Below are 20,456 nucleotides of genomic sequence, written 5' to 3'. Positions count from 1 at the left end.
AATCATATTCCCTAAATTTAGAATACAATATTCAAGGATCCTATTTGAACCATAATCAAACCAGATCTGTACCAAAAGATAAATGGGAGGAATATACCTGATCCGGAGAAGTAGTATCTCTCAAAGTTGGTGTTCACGCCCAAAGAATGCTCCAAGATCCGTTCCTGCTGAAGATGATACAGCTGTGAATGGAACAGAACCAGCAGGGTGAGTCCTACACACTGGATCCTTCACAAGAATCCTCTGGAAGTACTAAACATTGAATCTTTTTCAGTCTTTCTTGCAAGACTGATGTCAAGAACAGATTTCTTGACTTTCTTTTCTGCAAAGATCTAATCTTGCAATGGCAGATGGCGGCGGCAGGAGGAGATCTCCAAAACGAAAAAGACTGAACTGCTTTTTCTCTTTTTTTGGAGATTATGAGATCTGATCTCAATTCGCAGGAACCTTTTTTGCGATTTTTCTTGGTTTGAAATCTCCTCATTTCTTCTTGATTAAGAAACCTCCTTATTAGGAGTTATCCCAATCCAAATCAGTATTTGGATAGGGGATAATCTTAATCCTATCTGCAGATAGAGTTAGTTTACTCCTGATCTTATCAGGAGGTTACCAGATTCAAATCTAATTTGAATTTGGTCTCTAAGAGTGGATAAGGCTAAAGGCCCAATTCTTTTACTAACTTTAATCTCAAATTCGCCCCATGGATGGGTGATCATATCAGCCCACCTCGAAATGGGCTTTTGGCCCATTAAGTGTTCAGTGTCTAATTACTTTCCAATCTGCTGCCCAGTTGGGCTTCTTTGTATGGCGTGGGACCCAAGCATTGATCTACACACCAGCCACATGGGTTCGGCCCAGTCTCTAAAACAAGGCTCAGCCAAATTCACTGAAAAACTCAATGAACTCCTTGAGTCCATCATATGGACCCTATGGGCCCAACACTTACATTAAGTGGTCCCTGGGCCAAGCCATCTTATAAAAACCCAGGGACTGTGTGCAGGTGCAAGATTAGCCCATCAGGTATTATCCTCAATGGTCTTACATTTAACCTCTCAGCCCTTAATGATCAAGCACTGCCCGACAAGAGAGGACCTCTCCCTCGGCTGCAAGGAACAGTGCCGCACTCTCCTCTCACATGGATCCCGGGAATTAAAACCATTTGCAAACAATTTGGAACCGCACACACACACATATATATATATATATATATATATATATATATATATATATATATATATATAAATATATTAATTTTGCAAAACAAAATTCCAACAATTGAAATCAACTGTCGGCAGTTTGGTTTCAATCAGAGAGAGTGCATTCACGATCATTACCCTTTGTCCGACAAAGTGGCTGATTCTGTCACTATGATCACCCACTCAGATGAATTCTCAAACTGCCCCAACATACCCAGGTTTTGATCCCTGTTAAGGATCTCACTGAATGGCATATCAAAGGCAGCGTGATCCAACACCTAGTGAAATGTCATAATCGAGTCTAGGGGTCAGGTGTAATTTCCAGTTTTGCCCATCTATCTCCAAGGTCCAGGGCAATACTGGAAATCTGGTCCGGTTGAAGGATTCAAGTAATCCCATACTGAATGTGCCTCGGGTCTTACCCTGGTGGCTGAGACAGGCCATCCCAACACTTGGTGGCACATCAGCATCAGTCTTGGCTGGATAAATCTCCCAGACTTATCCAACGGGTGTGAACATTTAAAACTAACATGAGTCTCTATAAATGTCCTGTTTTAGGGTTTTACATAGAATTAAACCAAACAACATGAATCAAACATGCACTTTATTTATTTCCACTAAATAACAAAAGTACATCAAATCAGATTGAAGCTAAGGGCATACAAAACTGTCTAACTGGTATTGTATTGGATAAATCGGATACGGATATGGATATATTTTGAAAATGTAAAAGTTATAGAAATGTTTGGATATGCTAGGGAAATGTATATAAATTACATAAATAGATTAATAAAATTAAAACAAAAGTTGAATTATCTATGAATAATATATAAACACATGAGAAATTCAAAGCATATTTTAATAGGTTATTTAAAGAGAAATATTACAATAAACAATACTGAGACTTTAGAACATTTAAACATCGTAGAATAATTATCACTTTCAATTTTTATAATTATAATTTTCAAATTTTATTAATTTTTGGGAATATTTATTAATTTAGTATTTTTATTTAAATAACAACTCTTTTTTAAATAATAAATATGTTTTCATTTTTAACACATAATGCTATTATTTTACATGTAATAGTAAAATAAAACAAATAAATCATTTAAGGTATATAAAATAAATTATTTTTAATTTTCAATTTTTACTAAAGTTTTTGGGAAATTAAATCTTAAGTTATTCATTGAAGTTTTTATAATTGTAATTTTCTGTTTTTCATTAATTTTGTTGAGAATTTATTTATTTAGTATTTTATATAATAACTCTATTTTTTAAATAATAACTATGTTTTCATTTTGAACATATAATTATATGTAAAATAAAATATATATATCATCTAAGGTAGATGAAATATATTATTTTTATAATTTTGTTTTAGAAAAAATAAATCTTAAATTATTTATCTCAGTTTTCATAATACTATTTTTAATTTTTATTAAAGATGAAAAACAATCCAAAAATAGTCAATTTATAGATTTGTCAAACTAGGCACAAATATGCCTCTATATCGATATGTATCAGATCCTATCCACTGATATAGTATGGCATAACTTGATACAGAGGCATATCGTGTTGATGTTAGACAATTTTCTATGCCCTTAGTTTCAATCAAAATGATGTACTTTGTGAGTTTATTGTAAATAAATAAAAGTGCATATTTGATTCTTGTTCCTTTGGTATGTTTCTATGTAATACCCTTAAACTGGACACTTAATGAGACTCGTGTTAGTTTAAAATGTTCACACAGCTAGTGGGTCGGTCTGGGAGACCTATCCTGACAAGGCTGACACTGTGGTGCCACCAAGTCGGTTGGGGTGGCTTGTCTTAGCTATTGGGTTGAGACCCTAGGCACATACAATGTGGGATTAATTGAATCTTTGAACTGGACCAGATTTTCAGTATTGCCCTCGACCTTGGAGATTGATGGGCAAAACTGGAAAGTTACACACGACCCCTAGACTCGATTATGATATTACACTAGTGTCTGATTGAGCTGTTTTTAATGTACCAATTAGTGGGATCCTTAGCAGGGGTCAAAACCTGGGTATGTTGGGACAGTCTGAGAATTCATCTGAGTGGGTGTTCATAGTGACATGATCAACCCCTTTGTTGGACAAAGATAATGATCGGGGATGCACTCTCACTGATGGAAACCAAGACTGCCGGCAGCCGATTTCAATCGTTGAGATTTGTTTTGCAAAATATATTTTATATGAGATATATAAATATATAAATAATGGTTTCGAAATGATTTGCAAAAGGTTTTAATTCCCGGGATCCATACTTGAGAGAGTGCAATACTGTTCCTTGGAGCCGAGGGAAATGTCCTCTCTTGTCGGGCAGTGTATGATCATTATGGGTTGAAATGTTAAGTGTAAGACCATTGAGGATAATACCTGATGGGCTAATCTTGCATCTGCCCACAATCCCTGGGTGTCACAAGGTGGATTGGCCCAGGGACCACTTAGGGTAAGTGTTGGGCCCATAGAGCCCATCTGAAGGGTTTCAGGGGGTGCATTGTCCAAAACAGTGTATTCGGCCAGGCTTTGTAACAAAGGCTGGGCTGAACCCATGTGGCTGATGTGTAGATCAATGTTTTGGTCCCATGCCATACAAGGAATCCCAACTGGGTAGCAGTTTGGAAGGCTTAATGAATACAAAACCCTAAATGGGTCTTAAGCCCATTTCGAACTGGGCTAATTTGATTAGTCTTTAAGGGGTGAATTTTGAGATAGATTAACTGATAGGATTCGGCCCACACCCTATCCACTCAGAGAGTCCAAGATCTTAATAAGATTTAGATTTGGAAACTTCCTAATTAGATTAGGAGATGGCTGATCTAATTTGCAGATAAGATAAGGATTATCCCTTATCTTAAAGGGACTTCTAATCCAGATATGATTTGGGTTAGCAACTCCTAATGGGATTGGGATCTGATCCCTTTAAGTCTATAAAAGGAAGAGGGGGCGGCATCCTTTAGACACATCACATGTAAGACAATCACCAGCAATAGTCTTGTCTTCAGAGCTGAGATCACAGAAGAGAGAATTCTGCACCCTGCAAATACTCTCTAGCCGCCTCCTTACTATAGCCGCCGCCTATAGCAGTTCGATCTCCATTGCTTGGGAGAAATCAAGATTGGATCTTGATTCCAATCTTTTGGAGAAAAGAGTTGTATTCACAAGCCGTCCAGGTGATTCTTGGAAAGGATCAAGTTCTTAGGAAGAACACTGCTGATTCTGCCCCACCCTACACTGTGCCATTTTTAGTGGGAGTAGATTTTGGATCCTACCTTGGGCGTGAACACCTCAATTGAGAGATACTATTTCTCTGTATCAGGTATTATCTCTCTTTCCTTCTTTTGGTTCAGATCTAGTTCAGTTTATGGTTCAAGAATGATCATTGAAAATATGATTTTCTAAATAGGGAATTCGATTCCCAATTGAAGGGAGAGAAAAATTTTAAAAATTTGCCCTCTTATTCCGCAATTTTGGGCGTCCATGTGATGGATTTCCTATCCCTTCAGTGGTATCAGAGCTATGGTTCAAATCTTGAATCATTCTGTTTCAGATCTGAACCTACACAAATAGGGAGAAGGCGTTCTACTCAATTTGCACAGATATGGGTTTTGGGAAATTTGTTCCCAAAACAGATGGGCAAATAATCTGAAATTAATCTTAAATAAATCTGATTCTTATTTAGATTAGTTCTTTATAATTTTTTTGATTTATGGGCTGTTTGTATAAGAGGAGATCGAAATCTTGGTTTGCGCAGGGAGAACTGCAAGATTTGCAGTTTATTGAATTTATTTATTACATTTGGTCTGTAAATAATATTTTTTATTTTTATTTTTTAGACTCAATGTATAGGCATTCGATTTGATGTAATAATTAATAGAAATATGATTTCTATTTATTTTTAATTTCGGGTCGAAGATGGCGACGCCGAGAAGGAGATTTCGTAGATGGGAGATTCGATATCTGTGATTTGCAGTTTGAGAAACTGCAATCTGTGATCTAACCTCTGTTTTGTAGGATGGAGTGTGCGAACAACCTTGATTAACTGATTTTTGTTTTTCTTTTATCAGTTATTTAATTACAGATTATTTTCTTGAATTAAGGATTTAATTAAAAATCAAACCCTAGACCCATTCGAACCAAGATTGGTTCAAACTGCTTGGACCAAATCTAGATTTAATCAAGGCTGAAAGTCAGCCCTAATTTTCCCACTAATGGGCTTGAGGATTGATATTTAATTAAATGGTTAATTCGGCTCAACCTGTAAAGACCCAGTTTTAAATAGTTAAAACTGCTAAAAGCCCACTTTAAAGGATAAAACTATATGGGCCGAACAGGGTAACCCTAATTCAGCCCATATACCTTGATAATATTAATGGTTAATATTATGGAAATTTAATGGGCTTCCATTGGGCCTTACAGATATTTAATTGATTGGATCAATTTATCCCTGCATGAGATGTATGGATGTATTATGTGCTGCGTACATGGGCCATAAGTACTTAGCTCATGCTCATTCGATAGTGACTCTTGCGCACACCATGGCTGAATGCACATCACTGTCAGGGTGTTTCTTTTTGGTCATTGGATGACCTTTCTCAGTGGTAGGCCCCACACCTCATCAAGAGGTTACGTGCGGAACCCTAGCCGATTTAAGGCGCACCGAAATCTGGCTTTATGAAAGTTAGTGGGAGCCACTTTGGTTTGACCAAAATCAAACTAGGGCGTAATTATTTGTTCCCTCTAGCTAATATGAGTGCAAGTGATAGGGAGATTCATATGATGCACTCTCTAAAGACCTTCCACCATTAGCATGAGGATGGGCCCTTCAGTAATGAGGAAATGCACAAGAAAATGGGCTAACCATTTGCTGTTGGGCTTGTCCGATTGTTTCATAAGATGATAGGGGCGTCATAGACCGATGTTGGAGGGGCTTCACTAGAAAATGAGACTCTCTCACGGTACCTTGGCGTTCACGAATATGATGGGTAAGCACTCACTAGACAGAAAGGTTTACCTGAAAATGACTCTGAACCTTGTCTAACAGAGGCCAAAGGGAAAACTCATATGATGGGTGGATATGATCCTTTACAGAAAGGTGGTGGGGTTGTGTAGCTGAAACAGTTGGCTCCATGCACCCTATGTGATTTCCTACATTTCTAGAGACAATCCGTAGTTTTCGTCACTGAGAAAGGAGGGAAATCTCAGAGATGAATAAATGGAAATGGATCGTAGATTAAAAGCCATATCTATGAAATGAACATGAATCAAATTAGGTTGTGGACTGATGTTTGCTCTTTTATCAGAAAATGGCAAACGGATCTTTTGCAAAGCTTTTTGATGACAACAAGCTTAAGGGCCCAAACTACGCCGACTGGTACAGGAGCCTTATGCTGGTCCTAGCTTCAGAAAAGCTAGACAAAGTAGCAAAGAATCCTGTCCCGGACCTTCCGGGTGATAGGGCTTCTGAGGCCCGAAAGAGAGACTATCAGGAATGGGAAGAGAAAAACTCCCTAGTCCGGTGTTACATCATTGCCTCCTTGGACAACCCAATACAGAGGCAATTCGATCAGATTGAACTTGCCAAGGACATATTAGACAGCTTGAGGACAATGTATGAGGAGCAGAATCGTTCTACTCGGCAAAAGGTCTTGAAGCAGTTCACGACCACTCAAATGTCTAAGGGCCAATAAGTTCACGACCATTGTCTTCGGATGATGGGTTACATCAACGAACTGGAGGTTCTTGAATATGGGCTGGACCTCGCAACCCAGATAGACGCTATCCTTAATTCTTTGCCTCCTTCCTTTAATCCGTTCATCATGAACTATAACATGAACAAGCTGAATATCAGCTTGCAAGAGCTCAGCAATATGTTGCAAAGAGCTGAAGAACTGATTAAAAAGGATGAGCCTATAGTTATGCTTATTGAAGCTAGCAAAACGGGCAAGAGAAATAGGAAGGCAAAGAAGCCTCAGAAGAAAGACAAAGCATCGGATGCCTATCACTTCTGCAAGAAGACTGGCCACTGGAAAAGGAATTGTCCTGCCTACCTGGAATCCAAGAAAGGTAATTTCGAAACTTGTGTAATAGAAACCAATTTATTGATAGTTTCTGCGTCCTGGTGTATTGACTTCGGGGCTTCAACGCATGCGGGTAACTCACTGCAGGGGTTCAAATTAAGCAGAAGGCTGAGTGAAAGAGAAGTCACTCTCTACTTGGTGACTACTGTAACTGTTGCAGCCGCGGCAATAGGAACCATGGAATTAATTTTTAGAGAAGGAAAAATTGTACTCAAAGATTGTCTTTATGTACAAAACATAAGGAGAAATTTGATTTCTGTTTCAAAACAGTGTGCAGATGATTATTCTATCTTCTTTAGTAATACGATTACTATTAAAAGAAATAATAGATTCATCGCATACGGGGAACTAGAGAACGGTCTCTATGTTCTACATCCTTCTCTAGAAACTAACATAACCGAAACTACGTCGGCTGAAATCCCCAAGAAGAGAGCCCGTGATACAGTTAATTCCACGTGTCTGTGGCATTACCGACTTGGCCACATCGGTGTTGACTGAATCACAAGGTTGGTAAAGGATGGTCCTTTGGATTTTCTAACTGTAGAAGATCTTCCCACCTGTGAGCCTTGCCTACATGGCAAGATGACAAAATGACCATTTAATGGTAAGCCTGAAAGATGTACAGGCACACTTGACCTAATACATACTGATTTATGTGGTCCCCTGAGTGTTAGGACACGGAATCAACACGTGTATTTCATCACCTTCACAGATGATTTCTCACGATATGGTTACATGTACCTAATGATACACAAGTCTGAATCCTTTGAAAAGTTCAAAGAGTTCAGACAAGAGGTCGAGAAACAGTTGGGGAGAGAAATTAAAGCCCTTCGATCTGATCGAGGTGGTGAGTATCTCTTTGACGAGTTCAGGGACTACTTAAAGGACAATGGGATAGTATCACAATTAGCTCCTCCTGCTACACCACAACTTAACGGTGTTTTAGAGAGGAGGAATAGGACCTTATTAGATATGGTCCAGTCACTTCTCATGCACTCAGAGTTACTTACATCGTTTTGGGGTTACGCATTAGAGACTGCGATTTACGTGCTGAATCGGGTTCCAACCAAATCGGTTCCAAACACTCCATATGAGCTTTGGACCGGAAAGAAACCAAGTGTCAGACACTTGAAGATTTGGGGTTGTCCAGCACACGTTAAAAGAACGAGTGCAGATAAGTTGGAATTCAAGACCTGCCGTTGCTTATTTGTAGGCTACCCAAAAGGCTCTGTAGGTTACCTTTTCTATGACCCAAGTGAGTAGAAAGTGTTTTGCAGTCGAAATGCCCTGTTCTTGGAGATCGATTATATCCTGGACACCCATTGTCAGGTAATTGTTCTTGATGAGGAGAGCTCAGGAGTAGTGGGAGATGTCCCACAAGTTCCAGGTAGTGACCAACCTAGAAGATCCACTCGGGTATCCAGGCCACTAGTCCGTTATGGTTATGACCAGGATAGTTACTTGGTGGAAACCTTGACTAGTGAGGAGGATCCCGTGACTTACGCGGAAGCTATGTTGGACATAGATTCCCAGAAGTGGGTGGAGGCCATGAGAGCAGAGATGGATTCAAATGAGACTAATGGAGTCTGAACTCTAGTAGAACCTTCCTCCGGGGTAAAAGCAATCGGTTGCAAATGGATTTACATGAGGAAGAAGGGCCCTGATGTTAGGGTTGAGACCTTCAAAGCTCACCTGGTGGCGAAAGGGTACATTCAGAAAGAGGGCATCGATTATGTGGAAACCTTTTCGCCTGTGGCCATGCTTAAAACCATTAGGATCCTGCTAACTGTAGCAGCATACCATGATTATGAGATTTGGCAGATGGATGTCAAAACTGCATTCTTGAATGGAAATCTTAATGAAGATATCTATATGCAGCAGACGTAAGGCTTCATAGCTGCGGGTCAGGAAAACATGGTATGTAAAATTAATAGATCAATTTATTGATTTAAGCAAGCTTCTAGAAGGTCAAAAGAGTTTTGTCTAGTATTCGATGGTAATTCACTACAGACCCAAGGGTATACAGATGCCGATTTCCACTCGGATCCAGATAATAGAAATTCTACATTTGAATATGTTTTTAACATAGGATCGTGTGCTGTTTTCTGGATGTCAGTAAACAGGGGTCTTGAGTAGAAAATTAATAGTTCACAACCCAAGCCGAGTGCATTGCCGTAAATGAGGCTGTCTTTTGAATGAAGGTGTTCATTCCTGAATTTGGAATTCAGCACATCACCCATTTCACTGTTGTATGACAACATTGGACCTACGGGAGGATGTTATTAACAGGTTGCATCAGCAGAGAATGTGGTAGACCCATTGACAAAGACACTTTCACAGAAAGTATTTGAGAAACACGTGGAAAGCATGAGACTCCAGCTAGTACCTGATTGGACCTAAGTGCAAGTGGGAGCTGTTAGACAGTTTTGTATGCCCTCAGCTTCAATCAAAATGATGTACTTTGTGAGTTTATTGTAAATGAATAAAAGTGCATATTTGATTCTTGTTCCCTTGGTATGTTTCTATATAAAACCTTTAAACTGGACACTTAATGAGACTTGTGTTAGTTTAGAATGTTCACAGCCAGTGGGTCGGTTTGGGGAGACCTATCCTGACAAGACTGACACTGTGGTGCCACCAAGTTGGTTGGGGTGGCTTGTCTTAGCTACTGAGGTGAGACCCTAGGCACATACAGTGTGAGATTAATTGAATCTTTGAACTGGACCAGTTTTCCAGTATTGCCCTAGACCTTGGAGATTGATGGGCAAAACTAGAAAGTTACACTTAACCCCTAGACTCGATTATGATACTGCACTAAGTGTCGGATTGGGCTGTCTTTGATGTACCAATCAGTGAGATCCTTAGCGGTGGTCAAAACCTAGGTATGTTGGGATAGTCTGAGAATTCATCTGAGTGGGTGATCATAGTGACAGGATCAGCCCCTTTGTCGGACATAGGTAATGATCGGGGATGCACTATCACTGATGGAAACCAAGATTGCCGGCAGCCGATTTCAATCGTTGAGATTTGTTTTGCAAAATATATTTTATATGAGATATAAAAGTATATAAATTATGGTTTTGAAATGATTTGCAAAAGGTTTTAATTCTCGGGATCCATACTTGAGAGAGTGCAACCTATTCCTTGCAGCCGAGGGAGAGGTCCTCTCTTGTCGGGCAGTGTATGATCGTTATGGGCAGAGAGGTTAAGTGTAAGACCATTGAGGATAACACCTGATGGGCTAATCTTGCATCTGCCCATAGTCGCTGGGTGTTACAAGGTGGTTTGGCTCAGGGACCAGTTAGGGTAAGTGTTGGGCCCATAGAGCCCATCTGATGGGTTTCAGGGGGTGCACTGTCCATAACAGTGTATTCGGCCAGGCTTTGTAACAAAGGCTGGGCTGAACCCATGTGGCTGATGTGTAGATCAATGTTTTGGTCCCACGACATACAAGGAAGCCCAACTGGGCAGCAGTTTGGAAGGCTTAATGAATACATAACCCTAAATGGGCCTTAAGCCCATTTCGAACTGGGCTAATTTGAGTACTCTTTAAGGGGCAAATTTTGAGATAAGATCAGCTGGTAGGATTGGGCCCACACCCTATCCACTCAGAGAGTCCAAGATCTAAATGAGATTTAGATTTGGAGACTTCCTAATTAGATTAGGAGCTGGCTGATCTAATCTACAGATAAGATAATGATTATCCCTTATCTTAAAGAGACTTCTAATCCAGATATGATTTGGGTTAGCAACTCCTAATGGGATTAGGAGCTGATCCCTTTAAGTCTATAAAAGGAAGAGGGGGCAGCATCCTTTAGACACATCACATCCAAGACAATCACCAACAACAGTCTTGTCTTCAGAGCTGAGATCACAGAAGAGAGAATTCTGTACCCTGCAAATACTCTCTATCCGCCTCCTTCCTACAGCCGCCGCCTATAGCAGTTCGATCTCCATTGCTTGGGAGAAATCAAGTTTGGATCTTGATTCCAATCTTTTGGAGAAAAGAGTTGTATTCACAATCCGTCCTTGTGATTCTTGGGAAGGATCATGTTCTTAGGAAGAACACTGCTGATTCTGCTCCACCCTGCACTGTGCCATTTTTAGTGGGAGCAGATTTTGGATCCTACCTTGGGCGTGAAAACCTCCATTGAGAGATACTATTTCTCTGTATCAGGTATTATCTCTCTCTCTCATTCTTTTGGTTCAGATCTGGTTTAGTTTATGGTTCAAGAATGATCTTTGAAAATATGATTTTCTAAATAGGGAATTCGATTCCCAATTGAAGGGAGAGAAAAATTTTAAAAATTTGCCCACTTATTCCGCAATCTTGGGCGTCCATGTGATGGATTTCCTATCCCTTCAGTTGATATGCATGAGTCGTGGGATATGTATCAAGTCGTGGCATATCTCATGTCCATGACCATGGATATGAATATGATAAACCCCGTACTAGGAGTATTGCATCGATACCTTAATCCTTGGGTTTTTTTATTGTAATTGTGTTCTTGTGAATACAAAGGAGAAAGAAGTAAAGAGAACCCAACACTTTGATAGAATGGTGAAATGGAAAAGGATAATGAAGACTGGCTTATAGCAAGGTTTTTAAAACCGAACTGGACAATGAACCAATCAGGGGTTTGGTTACTCGGTTGAATGGTTTGACCACTCGAACCGAATGAATGACCCCTGTTCTAACAAAAAACTAAAAAATGGCCAAAACCATTGGACAATTCGAATGGTTCGGTCGCCTGGGTCAGAAGTTTATTAACCAAATCAATGGCTTCTGGCAAAATAACGGTTTTGGGGTAATATGGGACCGGTTATCTGATCGGTTCATGGTTTTTTTTCGGTATGGTTGTTCTGTCCGATCTGATTTTGAAAACCATTGTTTATAGTTTTATAATGAGAAACCAGTGGTGGAGAATCTCTTCAAACTATGCTTTTTTAAAGTCCAGTTGAATAATTTTTGAAATTAAATATCTCCAAGGTGAAGTCTTGAATCTTGATCAGTCGGCAAAGCCAAGATGTGTTAGATAGTTTTGTATGCCCTTATGTTCAATCTGATTTGATGTACTATTGTTATTTAGTGGAAATAAATAAAGTGCATGTTTGATTCATGTTGTTTGGTTTAATTCTGTGTAAAACCCTAAAACTGGACATTTATAGAGACTCATGTTAGTTTTAAATGTTCACAGCCATTGGATAAGTCTGGGGAGATTTATCCTGCCAAGGCTGATACTGGTGTGCCACCAAGTGTTGGGATGGCCTATCTCAGCCACCAGGGTAAGACCCGAGGCACATGCAGTATGGGATTACTTGAATCCTTGAACCGGACTAGATTTTCAGTATTGCCCTGGACCTTGGAGATAGATGGGCAAAACTGGAAAGTTACACCTGACCCCTAGACTCGATTATGACATTTCACTAGGTGTTGGATCAGGCTGCCTTTGATATGCCAATCAGTGAGATCCTTAGCGGGGATCAAAACTTGGGTATGTTGGGGCAGTTTGAGAATTCATCTTAGTGGGTGATCATAGTGACAGAATCAGCCACTTTGTCCGACAAAGGGTAATGATCGGGAATGCACTCTCTCTGATGGAAACCAAACTGCCGGCAGTTGATTTCAATCATTGGAATTTTGTTTTGCAAAATTAATATATTTATATATATATGTACGGTTTTGAATTATTTGCAAATGGTTTTAATTCCCAGGATCCATGTGAGAGGAGAGTGCGGCACTGTTCCTTGCAGCCGAGGGAGAGGTCCTCTCTTGTCGGGCAGTGCTTGATCATTAAGGGCTGAGAGGTTAAGTGTAAGACCATTGAGGATAATACCTGATGGGCTAATCTTGCACCTGCCCACAGTCCCTGGGTTTTTAATAAGAATTTTGTTTTGCAAAATTAATATATTTATATATATATGTACGGTTTTGAATTATTTGCAAATGGTTTTAATTCCCAGGATCCATGTGAGAGGAGAGTGCGGCACTGTTCCTTGCAGCCGAGGGAGAGGTCCTCTCTTGTCGGGCAGTGCTTGATCATTAAGGGCTGAGAGGTTAAGTGTAAGACCATTGAGGATAATACCTGATGGGCTAATCTTGCACTTGCCCACAGTCCCTGGGTTTTTAATAAGATGGCTTGGCCCAGGGACCACTTAATGTAAGTGTTGGGCCCATAGGGTCCATATGATGGACTCAAGGGGTTCATTGAGTTTTTTAGTGAATTCGGCTGGGCCTTGTTTTAGAGGTTGGGCCGAACCCATGTGGCTGGTGTGTAGATCAATGCTTGGGTCCCACGCCATACAAAGAAGCCCAATTGAGCAGCAGATTGGAAAGTAATTAGACACTGAACACTTAATGGGCCAAAAGCCCATTTCGAGGTGGGCTGATATGATCACCCATCCATGGGGCGAATTTGAGATTAAAGTGAAAGAATGGTAGGATCCATCTAATGGATGCCAAAAAGGTTGCGGAATGGGTGGGCGAATTTCAAAAATTTCCTACCTTCTCTCAACTGGGAATCATATTCCCTAAATTTAGAATACAATATTCAAGGATCCTAGTTGAACCATAATCAAACCAGATTTGTACCAAAAGATAAATGGGAGGAATATACCTGATCCGGAGAAGCAGTATCTCCCAAAGTTGGTGTTCACGCCCAAAGAATGCTCCAAGATCCGTTCCTGCTGAAGATGACAGAGCTGTGGATGGAACAAAACCAGCAGGGTGCGTCCTACACACTGGATCCTTCACAAGAATCCTCTGGAAGTACTAAACACTGAATCCTTTTCAGTCTTTCTTGCAAGACTGATGTCAAGAACAGATTTATTGACTTTCTTCTCTGCAAAGATCTAATCTTGCAATGGCAGATGGCGGCGGCAGGAGGAGAGATCCAAAACAAAAAGGCTGAACTGCTTTTTCTGTTTTTCTGGGGAGTATGAATTAGATCAGATCTGAATTTGCAGGAGGTATCCTATACCTCTTCAAGGTGGTTCGAAATCTCCTCATTTCTTCTTGATTAAGAAAACCTCATTTTTAGGAGTTATCCCAATCCAAATCAGTATTTGGATAGGGGATAATCTTAATCCTTTCTGCAGATAGAGTTAGTTTACTCCTGATCTTATCAGGAGGTTACCAGATTCAAATCTAATTTGAATTTGGTCTCTTAGAGTGGATAAGGCTAAAAGGCCCAATCCTTTTACTAACTTTAATCTCAAATTCGCCCCATGGATGGGTGATCATATCAGCCCAACTCGAAAAGGGCTTTTGGCCCATTAAGTGTTCAGTGTCTAATTACTTTCCAACCTGCTGCCCAGTTGGGCTTCTTTGTATGGCGTGGGACCCAAGCATTGATCTACACACCAACCACATGGGTTCGGCCTAGCCTTTAATACAAGGCCCAGCCGAATTCACTGAAAAACTCAATGAACCCCTTGAGTCCATCATATGGACCCTATGGGCCCAACACTTACATTAAGTGGTCCTTGGGCCAAGCCATCTTATAAAAACCCAGGGACTGTGGGCAGGTGCAAGATTAGCCCATCAGGTATTATCCTCAATGGTCTTACACTTAACCTCCCAGCCCTTAATGATCAAGCACTGTTCGACAAGAGAGGACCTCTCCCTCGGCTGCAAGGTACAGTGCCGCACTCTCCTCTCACATGGATCCCGGGAATTAAAACCATTTGCAAACAATTCGAAACCGTACATATATATATAAATATATTAATTTTGCAAAACAAAATTCCAACGAATGAAATCAACTGCCGACAGTTTGGTTTCCATCAGAGAGAGTGCATTCCCGATCATTACCCTTTGTCCGACAAAGTGGCTGATACTGTCACTATGATCACCCAATAAGATGAATTCTCAAACTGCCCCAACATACCCAGGTTTTGATCCCCGCTAAGGATCTCACTGATTGGGATATCAAAGGCATCCTGATTCAACACCTAGTGAAATGTCATAATCGAGTCTAGGGGTCAGGTGTAACTTTCCAGTTTTGCCCATCTATCTCCAAGGTCCAGGGCAATACTGGAAATCTAGTATGGTTCAAGGATTCAAGTAATCCCATACTGCATGTGCCTCGGGTCTTACCCTGATGGCTGAGACAGGCCATCCCAACACTTGGTCGCACACTAGTATCAGCCTTGGCAGGATAAATCTCCCCAGACTTATCCAACGGCTGTGAACATTTAAAACTAACATGAGTCTCTATAAATGTCCAGTTTTAGGGTTTCACACAGAATTAAACCAAATAACATGAATCAAATGTGCACTTTATTTATTTCCACTAAATAACAAAAGTACATCAAATCAGATTGAAGCTAAGGGCATACAAAACTGTCTACCAGCTGCCACTTGCACTTATGTCCAATCTGGTACAAGCCGGAGGCCCATACTTTCCACGTGTTTTTCAAACACCTTTTGTGTCAGTGGCTTAGTCAATGGGTCTATCACATTCTCCGCTGATGCTACCTCTTGCTATCATCCTCCCGTAGGTCCAGTGTTGTCATACAACAATGGAATGGGTGATGTGCTGAATTCCAAATTCATGAATGAACACCTTCATTCATAAGGCAGCATCACTTATGGCAATGCGCTCGGCTTGGGTTGTGGACTATTAATTTGCAACTTAGGACCCCTGTTTGCTGACATTCAGGAAACAACACACGATCCTATCGTGAAAATATTCCAATATGTAGACTTTCTATCATCTGGATCCGACTGGAAATCGGCATCGGTATACCCTAGAACTTGCAGTGAACTACCATCGAATACCATACAAAACTCTTTTGTCCTTCGAAGGTATTTGAGTATGTTCTTTACAGTAGTCCAATGCTCCTGCCCTGGGTTTGCCTGGAATCTACTTACCACACTCACCGCCTGAGCAATGTCAGGGCGAGTACACAGCATGGCATACATGATGCTCCCTACGGCTGAGGCATAGAGAATGTCTCTCATGCTCTCAATCTCCTCAGAAGTCTTGGGAGACATCTTCTTGGAGAGAATGACTCCGTGCCTGAAAGGAACGTTTCCTTTTTTGGAGTTCTCCATGCTGTACCTCTTGACAATTTTGTCAATGTAAGCAGCCTGGGATAATCCAATTATCCGCCTCGATCTATCTCTATAGAGTCGAAGACCCAGTATGTATGAAGCTTCTCCAAGATCTTTCATGGAGAACTGCTGTGATAGCCATACCTTGACCGAAGTCAACATTCCTACATCATTCCCAATGAGTAAGATATCGTCCACGTACAACACCAAAAAGGTGATCTTATCCCCACTGGACTTCCTGTAAACACAGGGCTCATCCGGATTCTGCTCAAAGTCAAACGTTATGACTGCAGAATCAAAACGGATGTTCCAACTCTTAGAAGCCTGCTTAAGTCCATATATGGATCCATTATGTTTACATACCATGTGTTCCTGACCAGCAGCAATGAAGCCTTGCGGCTGCTGCATGTAGATATCTTCACTAAGATCTCCATTCAGGAACGCGGTTTTGACATCCATTTGCCAAATCTCATAGTCATGGTACGCTGCTACAGCTAGCAGGATCCTAATGGATTCAAGCATGGCCACGGGGGAAAAGGTTTTCTCATAGTCGATGCCTTCTTTCTGAGTATACCCTTTCGCCACCAAGCGAGCTTTAAAGGTCTCAATCCTGCCATCGGGGCCCTTCTTCCTCTTGTAGATCCATTTGCTACCAATTGCTTTTACCCCGGGGGGCGGATCCACTAGAGTCCAGACTCCATTGGTCTCCATTGAGTCAATTTCAGCTCTCATGGCCTCCTCCCACTTCTGTGAGTCTATGTCTAACATAGCTTCCGCGTAAGTCACGGGATCCTCTTCACTAGTCAAGGTTTCCACCAGGTAACTATCCTGGTCATAACCATATCGGACTGGTGGTCTGGATACCCGGATGGTTCTTCTAGGTTGGTCATTACCTGGAATTTGTGGGACATCTCCCACTGCTCCTGAGCTTTCCTCATCAAGAACTATTTCCTGACGATGGGTGTCCAGGATGTAATCGGATTCTAAGAACTGGGCATTTTGACTGCAGAACACTTTCTGCTCACTCGGGTCATAGAATAGATAACCCACCGAATCATTTTGGTAGCCTATAAACAGGCAACGACTCGTTTTAGATTCTAACTTGTCCGCACTTGTTCTTTTAACGTGTGCAGGACAACCCCAAATCTTCAAGTGTCTTACACTTGGCTTCCTTCCGGTCCAAAGTTCATATGGAGTTTTAGGAACTGATTTGGTTGGAACCCGATTCAGCACGTAGATAGCAGTCTCTAATGCGTATCCCCAAAAGGATGTGGGTAATTGTGAGCGTACGAGAAGTGACCGGACCATGTCCAACAAGGTCCTATTCCTCCTCTCTGAAACACCGTTGAGTTGAGGTGTAGCAGGAGGAGCTAATTGTGACACTATCCCATTGGCCTTTAAGTAGTCCCTGAATTCGTCAGAGAGATACTCGCCACCTCGATCTGATCGAAGGGCCTTAATTTCTCTCCCTAACTGCTTCTCGACTTCCTGTCTGAACTCTTTGAACTTTTCAAATGATTCAGACTTATGTCTCATTAGGTACACGTAACCATATCGTGAAAAATCATCTGTAAAGGTGATGAAGTACACGTGTTGATTCCGTGTCCTAACACTCAGGGGACCACATACATCAGTATGTATTAGGTCAAGTGTGCCTTCAGATCTTTCAGGCTTACCGTCAAATGGCCGCTTAGACATCTTACCTTGAAGGCAAGGTTCACAAGTGGGAAGATTTTCTACAGTTAGAAAATCCAAAGGACCATCCTTTACCAACCTTGTGATTCGGTCAATACCGATATGGTCAAGTCGGTAATGCCAGAGGCACGTGGGACTTACTGTATCACGATTCATTTTCTTGGGATTTTCGACCGACGTAGTTTCGGTTAAGTTAGTTTCCAGAGAAGGATGTAGAACATAGAGACCGTTCTCTTGTTCCCCGCATGCGATGAATTTATTATTCCATTTAACAGTAATCACATTACTAAAATAAACAGTATATCCATCAGCACACAGTTTTGAAACAGAAATCAAATTTCTTCTCAAGTTCTGTACATAAAGACAATCTTTAAGTACAAGTATTCCTTCTTTAAAAACCAATTCTACGGTTCCTATTGCCGCTGCTGCAACACTTGCAGTTGTTCCCAAGAATAATGTCACTTCACCTTCACTCAATCTTCTGCTAACTTTGAACCTCTGCAGTGAGTTACACGCATGAGTTGAAGCCCCGGATTCAACACACTAGGACACAGAAGTAACTAACATGTTAGTTTCTATGACACAAGTTTCGATGTTACCTTTCTTAGATTCCAGGTAGGCAGGACAATTCCTTTTCTAGTGGCCGGTCTGCTTGCAGAAGTGACAGACATCAGATGCCTTGTTCTTCCTCTGCTTCTTAGGATTGGTAGCCTTTTTCTGAGGCTTCTTTTCCTTTCTCTTTTTCTTGCCCGATTTGTTAGTTTCAGCAAGCATAACCACAGGCTCATCCTTCTTGAGTAGATCCTAGGCTCTCTGCAACATATTGCTGAGTTCCTGGACGTTGACATTCAGCTTATTCATATTGTAGTTCATTGTGAACGCATTGAAGGAAGAAGGCAAAGAATTGAGGATGGCATCCACTTGCGTGCCAAGATCTCACCCGGATCCAAGAGCTTCAAGTTCGTTAATGTAACCCATCATCCGAAGACAATGGTCATGAACTTTCTGCCCATTGGTCATCTGCGCGGTCATGATAAATTTCAGGACCTTCTGTCGAGTAGGACGGTTCTGCTCTTCATACATTGTTCTTAGACTGTCCAATATGTCTTTGGCTAGTTCGATCTGATCGAACTGCCTCTGTATTGAGTTGTCTAATGAGGCAACGACAAAGCTGCGGGCTAGGGAGTTCTTATCGTCCCACTATTGGTAGTCCCTCCTACGGGCCTCAGAAGCCCTATCACCCGGACGTTCCGGTGCAGGATTTTTCACCACCTTGTCTAACTTTTCGGAAGTTAGGACCAGCATAAGATTTCTGTACCAGTCGGCATAGTTTGGGCCCTTATGCTTGTTATCGTCTAGAAGCTTTGCAAATTGACCGTTTGCCATTTTCTGATAAAATAGCAAAATCATTAGTCCACAACGTTAGTTTGATTCATGTTACCTACATAGATATGGCTTTTAATCTATGTTCCATTCCCATTTGTTCATCTCTGAGATTTCCCTCCTTTCTCAGTGACGGAGACGATGAAATGTCTCTGGAAATGTGGGAAATCACATGGGGTGCGTGAAGCCAACTGTTTCAGCTGCATAACCTCACCACCTTTCTGTGACGGATCATATCCACTCATCAAATGAGTTTCCCTTTGGCCTCTGTCAGACAAGGTTTAGAGCTGTTTTCAGGTAAACCTTTCTGTCCAGTGAATGCTTACCCATCATATTCAGGTTACGCCAAGGTACCGTGAGAGTGTTTCCATTTTCTAGTGAAGCCCCTCCCACATCGGTCTATGACGCCCCTATCATCTTATGAAACACTAATAGATCCAACAGCAAATGGATAGCCCAATTTTATGGTGTGTTTCGTCATTATTGAAGGACCCATCATTGTGCTAATGACGGAAGGCCTTTAGAGAGTCCATCATATGGGTTTCCCTATCACATGCATTCATATTTGCTAGAGGGAACAAAAACGCCCTAGTTTTAATTTATGTCAAACCAGAGTGGCTCCCACTGACTTTCATAAAGTCAGATTTCTGGTGGGCCTTAATCGGCTAGGGGTTCCGTACGCATCCCTTTTTCAGGGTTGTGAGGGCCCATCAAACAAAGAGGGGTCATCCAATGACCTTGAAGGACACCATGTCAACGATGTGCATTCAGCCATGGTGTGCGCAAGAGCCACTAACGAGTCTTCATGGGCCAAGTACTTATGGCCCATGGTCGCAGCACATCAAACATCCAAACATCACATGTAAAGGAGGAATTGATCCAATCAATTAACTGCTGTAAAGCCCATTGAATAGCCCATTTAAAATCTAAGTCATTAACAATTAATGACTATTAGGTGTATGGGCTGAATCGCAGATAGTAGTTCGGCCCATACAGCTTATCTCACAGTAATGGGCCT

Source organism: Nelumbo lutea, chromosome 4 (assembly GCF_056320005.1).
Source record: "Nelumbo lutea isolate HS-2025 chromosome 4, American lotus-T2T, whole genome shotgun sequence".
NCBI classification, from domain to species: Eukaryota; Viridiplantae; Streptophyta; class Magnoliopsida; order Proteales; family Nelumbonaceae; genus Nelumbo; species Nelumbo lutea.
This window is presented reverse-complemented; position numbering follows the sequence as displayed.